At 43.6% G+C, this 12,152-nt stretch overlaps 1 protein-coding gene across 1 annotated transcript in view; it reads left to right on the top strand.

Annotated features, from left to right (window-relative positions):
* Window positions 1–12,152, top strand: part of PLS1 (plastin 1) — a 57,359-nt gene that overhangs the window by 3,624 nt on the left and 41,583 nt on the right. The window lies entirely within an intron of this gene.

Here is a 12,152-nt window from a genome sequence, read left to right as displayed (position 1 = left end):
ACTCAGGCCATACACACGTTTCGAAATAGAATCAAAATTAGGCATTTTAGCAACTCATCAATATGAAATTGAAATTGTTCAAGACTTTCTATTCCTTGGCTCCACCATCAACCAAAAGAGAGACTGCAGCCAAGAAATTAGAAGGAGATTGAGACTGGGAAGGGCAGCCATGAAGGCGCTAGAAAAGATTTTGAAGTGTAAGGATGTGACTCTGGCCACCAAGACTAGAATAATTCATGCCATCATATTCCCTATTACTATGTATGGGTGTGAAAGCTGGACAGTGAAGAAAGCTGATAGGAAGAAAATAGATTCCTTTGAAATGTGGTGTTAGAGGAGAGTGTTACGGATTCCGTGGACTGCCAAAAAAACAAACCAGTGGGTTATAGATCAAATCAAGCCTGAAGTGACCCTAGAAGCTAAAATGACTAAACTGAGGCTATCGATTTTGGTCACGTCATGAGACGACAAGAGTCACTGGAAAAGACCGTCATGATAGGAAAAGTTGAGGGCAGCAGGAAAAGAGGGAGACCCAACAAGAGATGGATTGACTCAATAAAGGAAGCCACAGCCTTCAATTTGCAAGATCTGAGCAAGGATGTCAAAGATAGGACATTTTGGAGGACTTTCATTCATAGGGTCGCCATGAGTCGGAAGCAACTTGACGGCACTTAACACACACACACATCAATATAACATCTGAAGAATGATTTGCAGTTACATTAAATCTTAGGGACATATGATTTATAAAATGAAATTTTGCAGAAAACATAAACCGGTATATTTGATAGAGGGTGCCCTAATAACTAGTATTCATCCGAATATATTATGGATAGTATTTTATCAGTCACAACTATTAGCAAATGAAATTTACTGCTTTGTCAAAGTGGGATGACAATATTAACTTATAGTGTAGATGTGCCCCAAGAGGTGAGAAAGCAGTCCATGTCCTGGCATCTAAAAAGACTGTAAATTTGGCACCAGGCAAGCTTTATTGGGAAATAAATTGCTCTATTTGGGTGCCACTATTGAAAAGTCCCCGTCTCAACCTCCTCTTAGCTTCTGATAATTGGAAGAACTCAGAACAGGGCCTCTAATGTTAATCAGTGGGCTGGCTTTTATAGGAAGGGGATTCCTAGTCCCAAATTGTGGAGCTTCACAGATAATAACCATGACTTTGAATTGTGCTCAGAAGTGAACTGGAAACAGGTTGGGATTTTAAAAAAGAAATATGATCCCTGAAACTGTACATTGAATCAGTGGAAGCTTTTGAACAGATTTTATAGTTGACCCCATGTGGAACACTGTATAGCAGTTCAACAGGGATGTAGTTGGAGCATGTTTAACTTCAAGCCACTGATGAATAACCGTTGGAAGCACTAAAACAAAACATTGCAGGGATCACACCTGCCTAGAAATTAACTGTCTAACCTAGAAGCCATTAATTCTATATATGTGGGGAAAGACCCTCAAAGAAAGTCCAAGATTTTTCTACCCAAGTTCTCTGGCATTGCAAAGGATTCAGGGATATCACATAAAGATGACATGATGCCCTATTGTTTATGCAGTCAACCCATTTCTGAAGGAATTCAACATATGTTCAGATCACTAGAGTACTTCTCTTGCCCAGTGCTGGGTCCCATAATAGGAAATAGGTTCTGGGTCAGAGTCCTGGTATATCATGCTCATATTAAGTTCTAGGTACAGCATGAAGAAGATGTGGTACACTGGAAGTTTTCAGATGTGCTGACTTCAACACTGTTTGCGATCTGCTAACTACTCAACCCTTTTAAAGATTTTCTATCAATTTTGGCTCAGTGCCTGTCAGCTTTCGTTTTTAGTTGTATAGTGTGTGTAATTTCTATTTTCAAGGGCAAACCCTTTCTGGATTGCTTTTGCACATTTGTTCCTGTCATTAACATTTTATTATTATTTCTTTATCCCATGGTTGCAGCTTCTGGAATCATCTACTTCTGCTGCCAAACATGTTCGTCATCAAATTCATGCTGTTTAGAAACGTTAGCCTGTAATTTTCCTAATAGCTTTACATTTATAGACATGTCTTCTTGCTAGAAGCTTCACACTCTATTATGAATCACAGATGTTTATCCCTCCCTCCTCTCTTTTGTATCTATTGCTTCTGCTTTCCTGCCATGATCTTTCTACACCCCCTATGGGAGTTTTTTTGATCACAGCTTGTCAATGCCATTACTGTCGTTTCCTAAAGTAGGTCAAGAGAGAGAAAGAGTAACATGAGGTCCTGGATCCCTGAGAGGGCTGAGTGTACTGTTTCTGTGGGGCTTCTTGTTTCTGCCAGCAAGCAATTATAGAACAGGAATTTGAAGGTGCATCCGGTTGTGAGATGTACAATTTCCTACATTAGGACCAAGCACACAAAACTGAGTAATAAGGAAGCCATGAGATATTTTACTCAGAATTCTTTTACATACATTATAGTCAAGAAGGTGTGGCTAATTGTTAGGAACTTTGGGTCAGATACAAATATAATTTTTATCCATAGGGTTGCCTGGTCCTTCTTTGCCACTGGCGGGAGGCTTTTGTGGCGGAGCCTAAAGAGGGCGGGGTTTGTGGAGGGGAGGGACTTCAGTGCCATAGAAGTGCCAATTGCCAAACAGCCATTTTCTCCAGGTGAACTGATCTCTATCGGCTGGAGATCAGTTGTAATAGCAGGAGATCTTAAGCTAGTACCTATCCAGCATAAGGCACTTCCACTATCAAGAGGAGGGATGATATTCACTTCCCCCCTCCCATGGCCGACTCCCCTTTGCCTTCATGTTGTTCCTGAGGGTCTCTTGTTCCTCAGAAGCAGCATTTCAGAGAGTTTGATGGGCTGAGTATGAAGGGAGAGTAGGGAAAGCTCTGTTCCATCATCTGAGCTCCACCAACATTATTTTGGATCCAATCCATTCTTTTTACGAATTAATACATGTATATTCCACATTTCTGTAACAGGGACCCACAGAGAGGCTTGCACTAGTAAAATAAATTAAAGAAGTCAATCAGAAATAAGAACAAGCTGCCAGCAACTCCACAATCACAAAATATTTTCAGAACATTTTTGAAATCAGTGGAGCCACTCAAATAATTAACATTAAAATAGCAAATTAAAACAAATTTTTAAAACTGTTTAAAACAATACTTTTAGTCAATGTATGAAAAGTTAACAGTAACAGAGCCAAGCAATCTTCATGAGGGAGGAAGTTCAAAACGTGGAACAGGGTTTCTCCACATTACCTCAGTGTGTAAGACTCACATAGAGAAGGTGGTCATTGAAATACCCTGATCCCAACCATTTACACCAAGAAACAAGCATGGCCTCACTCCAAACCACAGATGCACACAAAATCTATCTTATATGTAAGGATACTTGACATTTATCATATTTGTTTTGGCCAGCAGATTTGGAGTGGAGTTATATGCATTTTTAAAAAGTTGAGTCAAATTCTTAAATATAAAAAACAAAGGAAGTGAAGATGATATTTGCTTTCATTCATCTTGATAGGAAACACATTTCTGGGTGCAACAATCCCATCTCCACATAACTGGGATGACATTCACGGAGAATGTATCCTTCAGCTAAGAGAGTTCACTTCCAAGTTTCAGATAGAGGCTACAGATTTTCTTTATCTGTGATAGACAGGCAGCATCAACCTGCCAATAGTGGTGGGTGTGGGGTTTGAAAGCACTGCCTAAGTCTTTGCTTGGGGAATGAGTTAGTGTGTGAAATCAATGCTGCTCACCCTTCGCTGTTTGCTCAATTCAAAATATGGCCCCGGTTAGGAACTGCTTGTTGACTAGGAATGCAGACCTTCCTGTGCTATGGAGCCTCAGTTTGCCATCTTATTACATTTACTTGGAAGGAAATCCCATCAGTGAGTAAATATGAATAGGATTTTATTGTAGATTTATTAATATTATGCAATAGAATAGTACACAGTTCAACAATGACTTGTTTGAAGATTATGATTAATAAAGACGTTTGTATAGTCTAACATTAATTTATATGGCTGAACAGTTTCGGTTAAGGCTTTAGATGTGTATTTTTTTCTGCATTATAACTGAGAAAACGCCATTGTTGGAGAGAACATTCTCAATTAATAAGTAATGTCCTTTTGATTACATTCTTTTATAGATTGGTGAATCCAGGAGGAAGGAGGGAAAATACTGTGGGAGGAAGGTTTTAAAAAAGATTTTCCCCCCATTATGGCTGCCTTAGTTGTAATATAGTATCTTTGCCATCTAATCTAATAATCTTTTGAACCAGCAGTTGTGCCAGGAATGAGTAGGGTACTGAAGGCCATATTCCTATGTAATAAATACTGTTCATTTTTTAGTTGTTAGTTTTCTCAATAAAATGAATTACTGTCTGATGGGTAATTTGCCATCTTGCATCTAAGAACTGCATCCTGAAGGCAAAACCTTTGTACACTTACACTGGTTGTTATATTATTAGTTCCTGTAATTGCCTTAAAATAGCTGATTAGCCCCTAGTTTCACAGCAGGAGTTCTAATATCTGTAGTGATTAAAAGCTTTCCATTAACCCAATAAAGGCCTGGAACATTGTGACATAAAATGCACATTGGAGGGAACAGGGTCATCTGATAAGTATAAAGCAACTGTAAGTCTGTTAGACTGTTAATACATGAAAAGTGTAAGTGTTCTAGAGACACTGTGGTGTAGCGGTTGGAGTGTTGGACAGGAAACCGAGACTGAGAATTAAATCTCCAATTGGCCATGAAACTCACCAGGTGACCTTGGAGCAGTTACTGTGCCTCAGTGTAGCTTATCTCAGGATTGTGGTGAAGATAAGGTTGTCAGGTCTCCTGCTATGGGGGGAGACCTCCCACTGGCAACCTGTGCTTCTGCGACTGCTTCTTTAGGTGGCGGGGGGGGGGGGGAGATGCCATCATTTCACATGATGTGATGTTGCTCTAGGAATCTCTGTAAACTATGGTTTTACCATACAGTTTGTGGCAGTTCCTAGAGGGATGTGATGCCCGTTTTCCCTGGAAGTGACATCATGTCATGTGTGATGACAATGTCCCCCATGTCCCTGGCCCCCACCTACTGCTGGGTGCCAGCCATTGTCTAGCACTCTATGTGTAGATAAAATGGAGAAGGGCAGAATCGCCACCCTGAAGTTCTTGGAGGGAGGGCACAATAAATATGTGATGGATCCTAGAATTCCTAAATTACATCATACTTAAGATAACATAGTGATGCATTTGCAGCAGAGGCTAACTGCAAGAAAATCCTGGGAAATTGGCACCCTGTGGTTGCTGTATGGTTGCCAGATCCCTCAGCGCAACTGGTGGGAAGTTTAGGGAGGTGGGGTTGGGAGGCAGGGCTAGTTTCCATAGTTTTTTTTGCAAGTGCTAGAGCATTGCAATGCCAAAACTTCCGCATAAACCAGAAGCAACACTATTACGCAGATTACTCCGATCGCTCTCCTTCCCTTCCCCCAACCTGCTTCCACCCATCGACCAGCTGAGAGTCACTGGGCAGCAGTAGTAATTTGCGGGCAATTGCCCGCCAAAACTGGGCAGTTGGGAACCCTAGGCTGCAGTGAAACCTGGAGGATACTTGTGGGGAAAACCAGCTATAGGACAGGATAGCTCAAGGAGAAAGCGTGGAAACTGGCAGTTAGAACTCTTAGGCTTGGTCTGCATATGAAGCAGAACAAGGTGATAATCCTGAAGAGGTAGAAAACAGGGTTGCGCTTTCCTATAACTGTTGTTCATCGAGTGGTCACTTGTGTGCAGTCACAAATGGGTAAAGCGCATGCACAGGCCTGCAGTGGAGAGGAGTTTTTGAAGCTCAAAACTCCTAGAGGTGCTCCATCTCCCTCCCCCATGCTGTTGCTCGCCTTTTCCAGTGTGATATACAGGGGACAGAGCGTCCTTCCCTCAGTTCCTCTCTGCCACTGCCTCAATGAGATTAGGGTTGCCAGGTCCCCCTTCACCACTGGTGGGAGGTTTTTGGGGCAGAGCCTGAGAAGGGTGGGGTTTGGGGAGGGGAGGGACTTCAATGCCATAGAGTCCAATTGTCAAAGTGGCCATTTTCTCCTGGTGAACTGATCTCTATCGGCTGGAGATCAGCGGCAATAGCGGGAGATCTCCAGCTAGTACCTGGAGGTTGGCTACCCTAAGTGAGGTAATGGTTACCAAATTGAGTTTAGAGCTCACAGCAGGGCAGGAGAGAGGGTTGTGTGACTGCATAGGTGACCAGTCAATTAACAACAGTTATGGGGAAGTGCAACCCTGTTTTAATCATCATGGTATCTCTGCAGTCCCATATGGAAGATTAGTAAACTGATTTACCAGCCCTAGGAAGGCAGGTGTGAGCTCTTAGTTGAACAAAGATTATAGACCTCTCTTCCCACTGCCTCTCATGGCATCCACATTCATCATATAGTGTCTTGCAAAGGCACAGGAGGAAGACCACATCACAGCCTTGCAGACTGAGTCAATGGTGAGACCATGGTGGAAAGCTGCAGGTGTAGACTGTGCCTAGGTTGAATGGGAGTGGATGTGCAGTGGGCAGTCAACTTGTGCCAGTTTATAACATAGTCTGATACATGTGACCATTCATCTCAAGATGGTTTGGGCTGACAGTTTCTTGCCCTTGTTGGAGCCTACTGAAGTGATGAATAAGTTGTCATATTTTCTAAAAGAGTTTGTTCTATTTAGATGGAGGAGGGTCCTTCTAACTTCTAAGGAAATAAGCGCTCATTCTCTTTTGTCTTGCAGCTGAGGACATAACACTGGCAGGGTAATACCTTAGTTAAAATGGAATCTGGGTGTTACTTTGGGTAGGAACTGCACAGAAGTGTGAAGGACTACCCTAGTATCAAAACTTTTCAGAAAGGGGGTGGTCATGTGTAAGCACCTGTAGTTCACTGACATGTCTAGTTGTTGTTATTACCACTGGAAACATAGTTTTCATAGTGAGTAGGCAAATGTGGCAAGTGGCCATTGGCTCAAATTGTTTGCCCCTGAGTTGAGAGAGCACTAGTGAGAGGCTCCACTGGGGACCAGGGGCTGAACTGGGAGAAATTGGTTCTGTAGACCTTTGAGGAAATATTTTGATTCCCTGTGGGTGAATAGGGACTACCTGTCAACCTCAACATGGAAGCATGCTGTAGTAGCTAAGTGAATTCAAATGGAAGTGGGTGCGAGAACTCCTCTGGTTAAGTTTAGGCAATATTCTAAGACAGCGGTTCTCAACCTGTGGGTTGCGACCCTTTCACAGGGGTCGGCAAACCGCTCTTTGGCCCCTCGAGTGCAGGCACGCGCGGGGGGTGTCGATCGACTCGAGACGAATGCCGGTCGAGACGGGGGGGATGAGACAAATACCAGCACGGCAGTACCGAAAGGTTTCTGAAAGGGGGCGGGAGAGAGTCTGCGCAGGAGGCGCTTGCATGACGAAGGAGCGATCGCGTGCTGCTGATGCTGGCGGGCCTGCTTTGGGGAGCGCCAGAGCTGGAGCCGCGCTGAACCGCCTGCCGCTCTGGCGCCTCCCTCTCCCAGCGAGCTCCCCCCTCCACCGGCCAGCTGATGGGCGGGCTGTTTGGCCTCTCCCCGGGGACCCGGCTGACTGGCCAGCCTGGGGGTCGGGGACCGTCGCGGCCGCTGCGGTGCCCTGTCGTCCGGGCAAGGTCCGCCCAGGCCAGTTCTCCCGCTCGCCAGCTGACAAGCGGGCCTGTCGGTTGTGGGGGCTTCTGGCCTGCCCCCCCCGGATGCTGGGAGGAGGCTCTAGCCGGCTGCCGTTCACAGCCTCTCCCGACTGCTCTCCCGGTGAGTGGAGGCTCGAGGGCTCTTCCCTCTTCCCCTGCCTGGGGCGCTGGGGTCGGGGTTGGTCCTGGGCCCGGGAGCCCAGGCGGGAGGGCGACCCGAGACGGGGTTATTGGCCATTTATGAATGGGAGGTTTTGCCTTGGATTTGCCACTCAGATGCACATTTTCCCCATCCAGATTCTCAAAACTCAACAATAAGCCCCCCTGCAGAGTTTTGAGAATGCAGATGGGGAAAATGTTCATCTAGAGAGCACAAATCCAAGGCAAAACCTCCCGTGCATGAATGGTTGTTAAAAGGTGTTGAGGAAAGGGGGGGGATGAATGATCCAAGTCATCATGTGTATTATTAAGTTTATTAAGTTAATAAACAGTGTACCTGTAAAATTACAGGTATGAAGTAGCAACAAAAATAATTTTATGGTTGGGGGTCACCACAACATGAGGAACTGTATTAAAGGGTCGCGGCATTAGGAAGGTTGAGAACCACTGTTCTAAGACCTTTTTCCTCAGGCAGAGGACTGGGTCCAAGCCTTGTTCTATGGCCCATCTACTGAATTATTTCCATTTGGCTGAATAGGAGCACCAGATAGAAGGTTTTATGGTATTAAGTAGAACTTCCTTGATGGGCTCAGAATATTGCTTGTTGGTTACTGAAAGAGCTATGCGATTAAATATAGGCTGTCGATGTTTGGATGGAGAAAGGGACCCTTTAGCAGTAGATTGTGCTTCTGTGGGAGTAGAATGTAACAGTTGGGGGACATGGCCAGTAGTGCTGGGAACCATAATTGTCTGGGCCAGAAGGGAGCAATGAGGATAGCAGATGTGCATTTTTGTCCCATTTTGTAGAGGACCCTGGGAATTAGTGGTAACAGGAGGGGGGCGGGAAGGCATATAGCAGGCTCCCTGTCCACTGGATTTGAAATACATCTCCCAGGGAGTGTGGTTCTTGTGAACCTAGGGAGTAGAAGGATTTGCATTTCCAGATCTGACTGAAGGCAGATAGGTCTTGTGGGTGCAACTGAGGAAGTCCACTAGTCCACCAGTCAGTTGCTATATGAATGGACTGAATGGAAGCTTTGTGAAGGTCATGAATTACCCATTCCCAAATCTGGGTGGATATGTGGCATAACAATTGAGAGGATGTGTCACCCTGTCTGTGTAGTACATGGCTGTTAGATTGTCTGGGGTTATTTGTATACTTTTGCCAGAGTCATGTTTGTATAAGACCAGTAGGGTGTTGTGAACTCCTTTGAGTTCAAGCACATTGATGTGCATACACGTCTCTTGGGGGGGGGGGCATCATGCTGATTAAGACTCTCCCTATGTGTGCACCCCAGCCTGAAAAAGAGGCATCTGTGGTTAGCATTGTTTGTGGCATGGGAGGATGAACCGGGACCCCTGTGAGGAGGTTGTCAGTTAGGATCCACCAGTGTAGGCACCATACCACCTGTCTTGGGATGTTCCATTTTTTGGATTGGTGGCCGTGGAGGGAGTTGAAGGTGCTGACAAACCACAACTGGAATGGGCAGATACGTAACCTTGCATGTGGCACCACCAACATGGTGTAGGCCATTAACCTCAGCAATTTTTGGATCAGGATAGCAGGTTGGAAGTGTGATTTTTGGCATTAAAATACATATGGTCTGATTGTCAGGATTCATTCTGGTGGTGGAAAGGCTGTGACTAGGGTGGAATCTAGGATGGTGCCTATGAAGTATATCCTTTGTATCGGTTCCTGCATGGATTTATTTGTATTGACCTGTAAATCAAGTGCTTGGAGTACCTGCAGTGTAAAATGTAAGTCTGACAGGAGCTTTACTTTCAAATTGGCTATTGGCCAGTCGTTGAAGTATAGGTATATCTTGCATCCCTGTTTCCTCAGGTAAGCTACAATTACTGCTGCCACCTTGGTGAACACCCTGGGCTCTGTAGCAAGCCTGAAGGGGAGGACCATGTCTTGGAATTAACAGGAACCATATTGGAAGCAGAGATACTGTGGTGATCTGGACTTATCTTGACGTGGAAATACACTTCTAATAAGTCCAGTGTTACAAACCATACACCCTGGCATAACAGAGGGAGGACATCTGTAGCTGATATAATTCTTTACTTTTTTGCTGACAGGAACTTGTTTAGGCCTCTCTGGTCTAGGATAGGTCTCACTTCCCCTTTTTTTGACCAGAAAATATCTGGAATAGAATTCTGAGGGTTGATCTTTTTTCAGGCACTTTGCTGATTGCTTTCTTGCCAAGGAGTGTGTCAACGTCTGTTAGGAGTTCTGGAGGGGGGATGGGAGGGTGGGATGATGAGGGAATGTAGGTTGGAAGAGAGATGAATTCAGTAGTGTTTCCCATTGATGTGTTGCTGAGCACCCATCGGTCTTGGAAAATGCCCTGCCAGGTGATTTGGTGAGGATTCAGTCCCTTTGTTGTTACTTGCATGGGGTGTCAGCTGTAATTATCAAAAGCCCTGTTTGGTAGGTTGAGGTTTGAGAGACTGGGATCTGGCTTTCCCCCTTGGAGTAAGGAATCTTCTCCATGTGCCATTCTGTAGGCTGCAGGCTCTAGATAGATTGATGAGGTATGTTTATCAGCAATGGTTGCTGTTGAAAACAACAGACCTTCCATAAATGGAACTCTCTCAGGGGCAGCAGAGAGAGAAGGGTGCTCTGCCCATTCTATATCATGGTGGAACAGTGTGGGAGAGGTCAATGGAGTGCCTGTAGGTGTTTTGAGCTTCAAAAAATCCTCTCCTCAGCAAGCCTGCATTTGTGGGATTGCACAGATATGGAGTCGATCAACTAACTGTATTGGTTTAGGCTGGGATTACCAACTTTTAAACTTGTCTTTTAGCTATTTCTTAATACAAGTTTGATCTGCCAGCAATTATCAGGTGATGTTATTTAACTTTATGCCATGAAAAACTTCATATGTACATTTGTATTAATTAAACCTCTATTAAAGGCCCTGACCTGGATGGCTAGTCCAATCTTGGAAGCTAGGCAGTGTTGGCCCTGGTTAGTACTTGGATAAGAGACCACCAAGGAAGTCCAGATTCCCTATGCAGAGGCAGGTGATGGTAAACCATCTCTGAATGTCTCTTGCCTTGAAAATCCTATAGGGTTGCCAAGTCAGCTGTGACTTGATGGCACTTTCCACCACCAAAGGGTCAGGAAGTTTGTTTTCTATCCAGTTGGCAATCTTACTTCAGGCTACAGATGGAGAGACAAGTTATATAAAATGTCTGTAATTAAAAATAATAGCATATCAGGGAAGAAGGTCACCCAGTTATCTGGCTTCTGTGTTAGTTTCTACTTGCAAGTAGCTTTTACTATTTTAGTAAAAATACTATTTTAGGGAATTTTTGTGGGCAACAAAAAGAGGTAAAACATTTTTCTTTCAGAGAAAAGTATTTGAAATTTGTTTTTAATTTTATAATGTACTAATCTTTTGTTCTTGATCAAAATTATATATTTGAAAAGCTATCCATTTATGAACATTCCAAAATTCTTTGTTTCCTGAGGAGAACTGGAGAGAACCCAAGCAATAACAGAAATAAGGGCTAATAATGGGGTAAATTGGGGGAATCCATGCATTCTACTTTCTCAGGTTACACTCTTAAATTTTAATATATTAATATTTAATAAAATTAAATAACTTGACATATTAGGCTGCTTGTATTCTGATTCTGTTCTGATTTCCACCTCTCTTAGGCCCCCTCACCACAAAATTTCTTGCCTACTTTAATGATGGATAATGCTAGTTTGGAAACCATTATGTAGTTTCTCTTTACAATTTCCCACACATTTATTGTTAGCCATGCATATGTTCTCTCAATCAGGCCTGAATTGAAGGATAGATCTCAGCACCTGAGCCTGAAGGACAGGGAGAAGGAAAAATGTGAGGCATTGAAGTGGGAAAGGGAAGGGGTGGTGTTCTTCCTAGTGTACTCACTTTCTGTCTACAAAAAGAGGCGACCACTTGCCTAAGAAAGACATGCAGTAAAAAATGCTTTATCTCAGAATAGGTTATTGCTTAACAAAGCTATAAGCAACTATAAATAGAGTCCTTATAATCGAAATGTTTAGGCATGCTTAAATATTACGGCCACTGTCAGCTTTGCTCATAATAGTGATTCAGAAAAAAATGTTATCTTAGTGCTGCCTGTTCTGCAGCATCCAGTATTCCTATTGTAGTGTTTTCTTACTGAAGCGGAGTACAATACAAAGCACATACGCATTAAGATCCGTTTCAATTGTGCAGGCTAAACAAACTGTGAAACTGATACTATTGATGAATTTGAGTGTTATGTATTAATCTATCTAAGAATACTTGA

Source organism: Euleptes europaea, chromosome 5 (assembly GCF_029931775.1).
Source record: "Euleptes europaea isolate rEulEur1 chromosome 5, rEulEur1.hap1, whole genome shotgun sequence".
Lineage (NCBI taxonomy): Eukaryota > Metazoa > Chordata > Lepidosauria > Squamata > Sphaerodactylidae > Euleptes > Euleptes europaea.
Note: the sequence above shows the minus strand (reverse complement) of the source record. Positions and strands in the feature narration are given on the sequence as shown.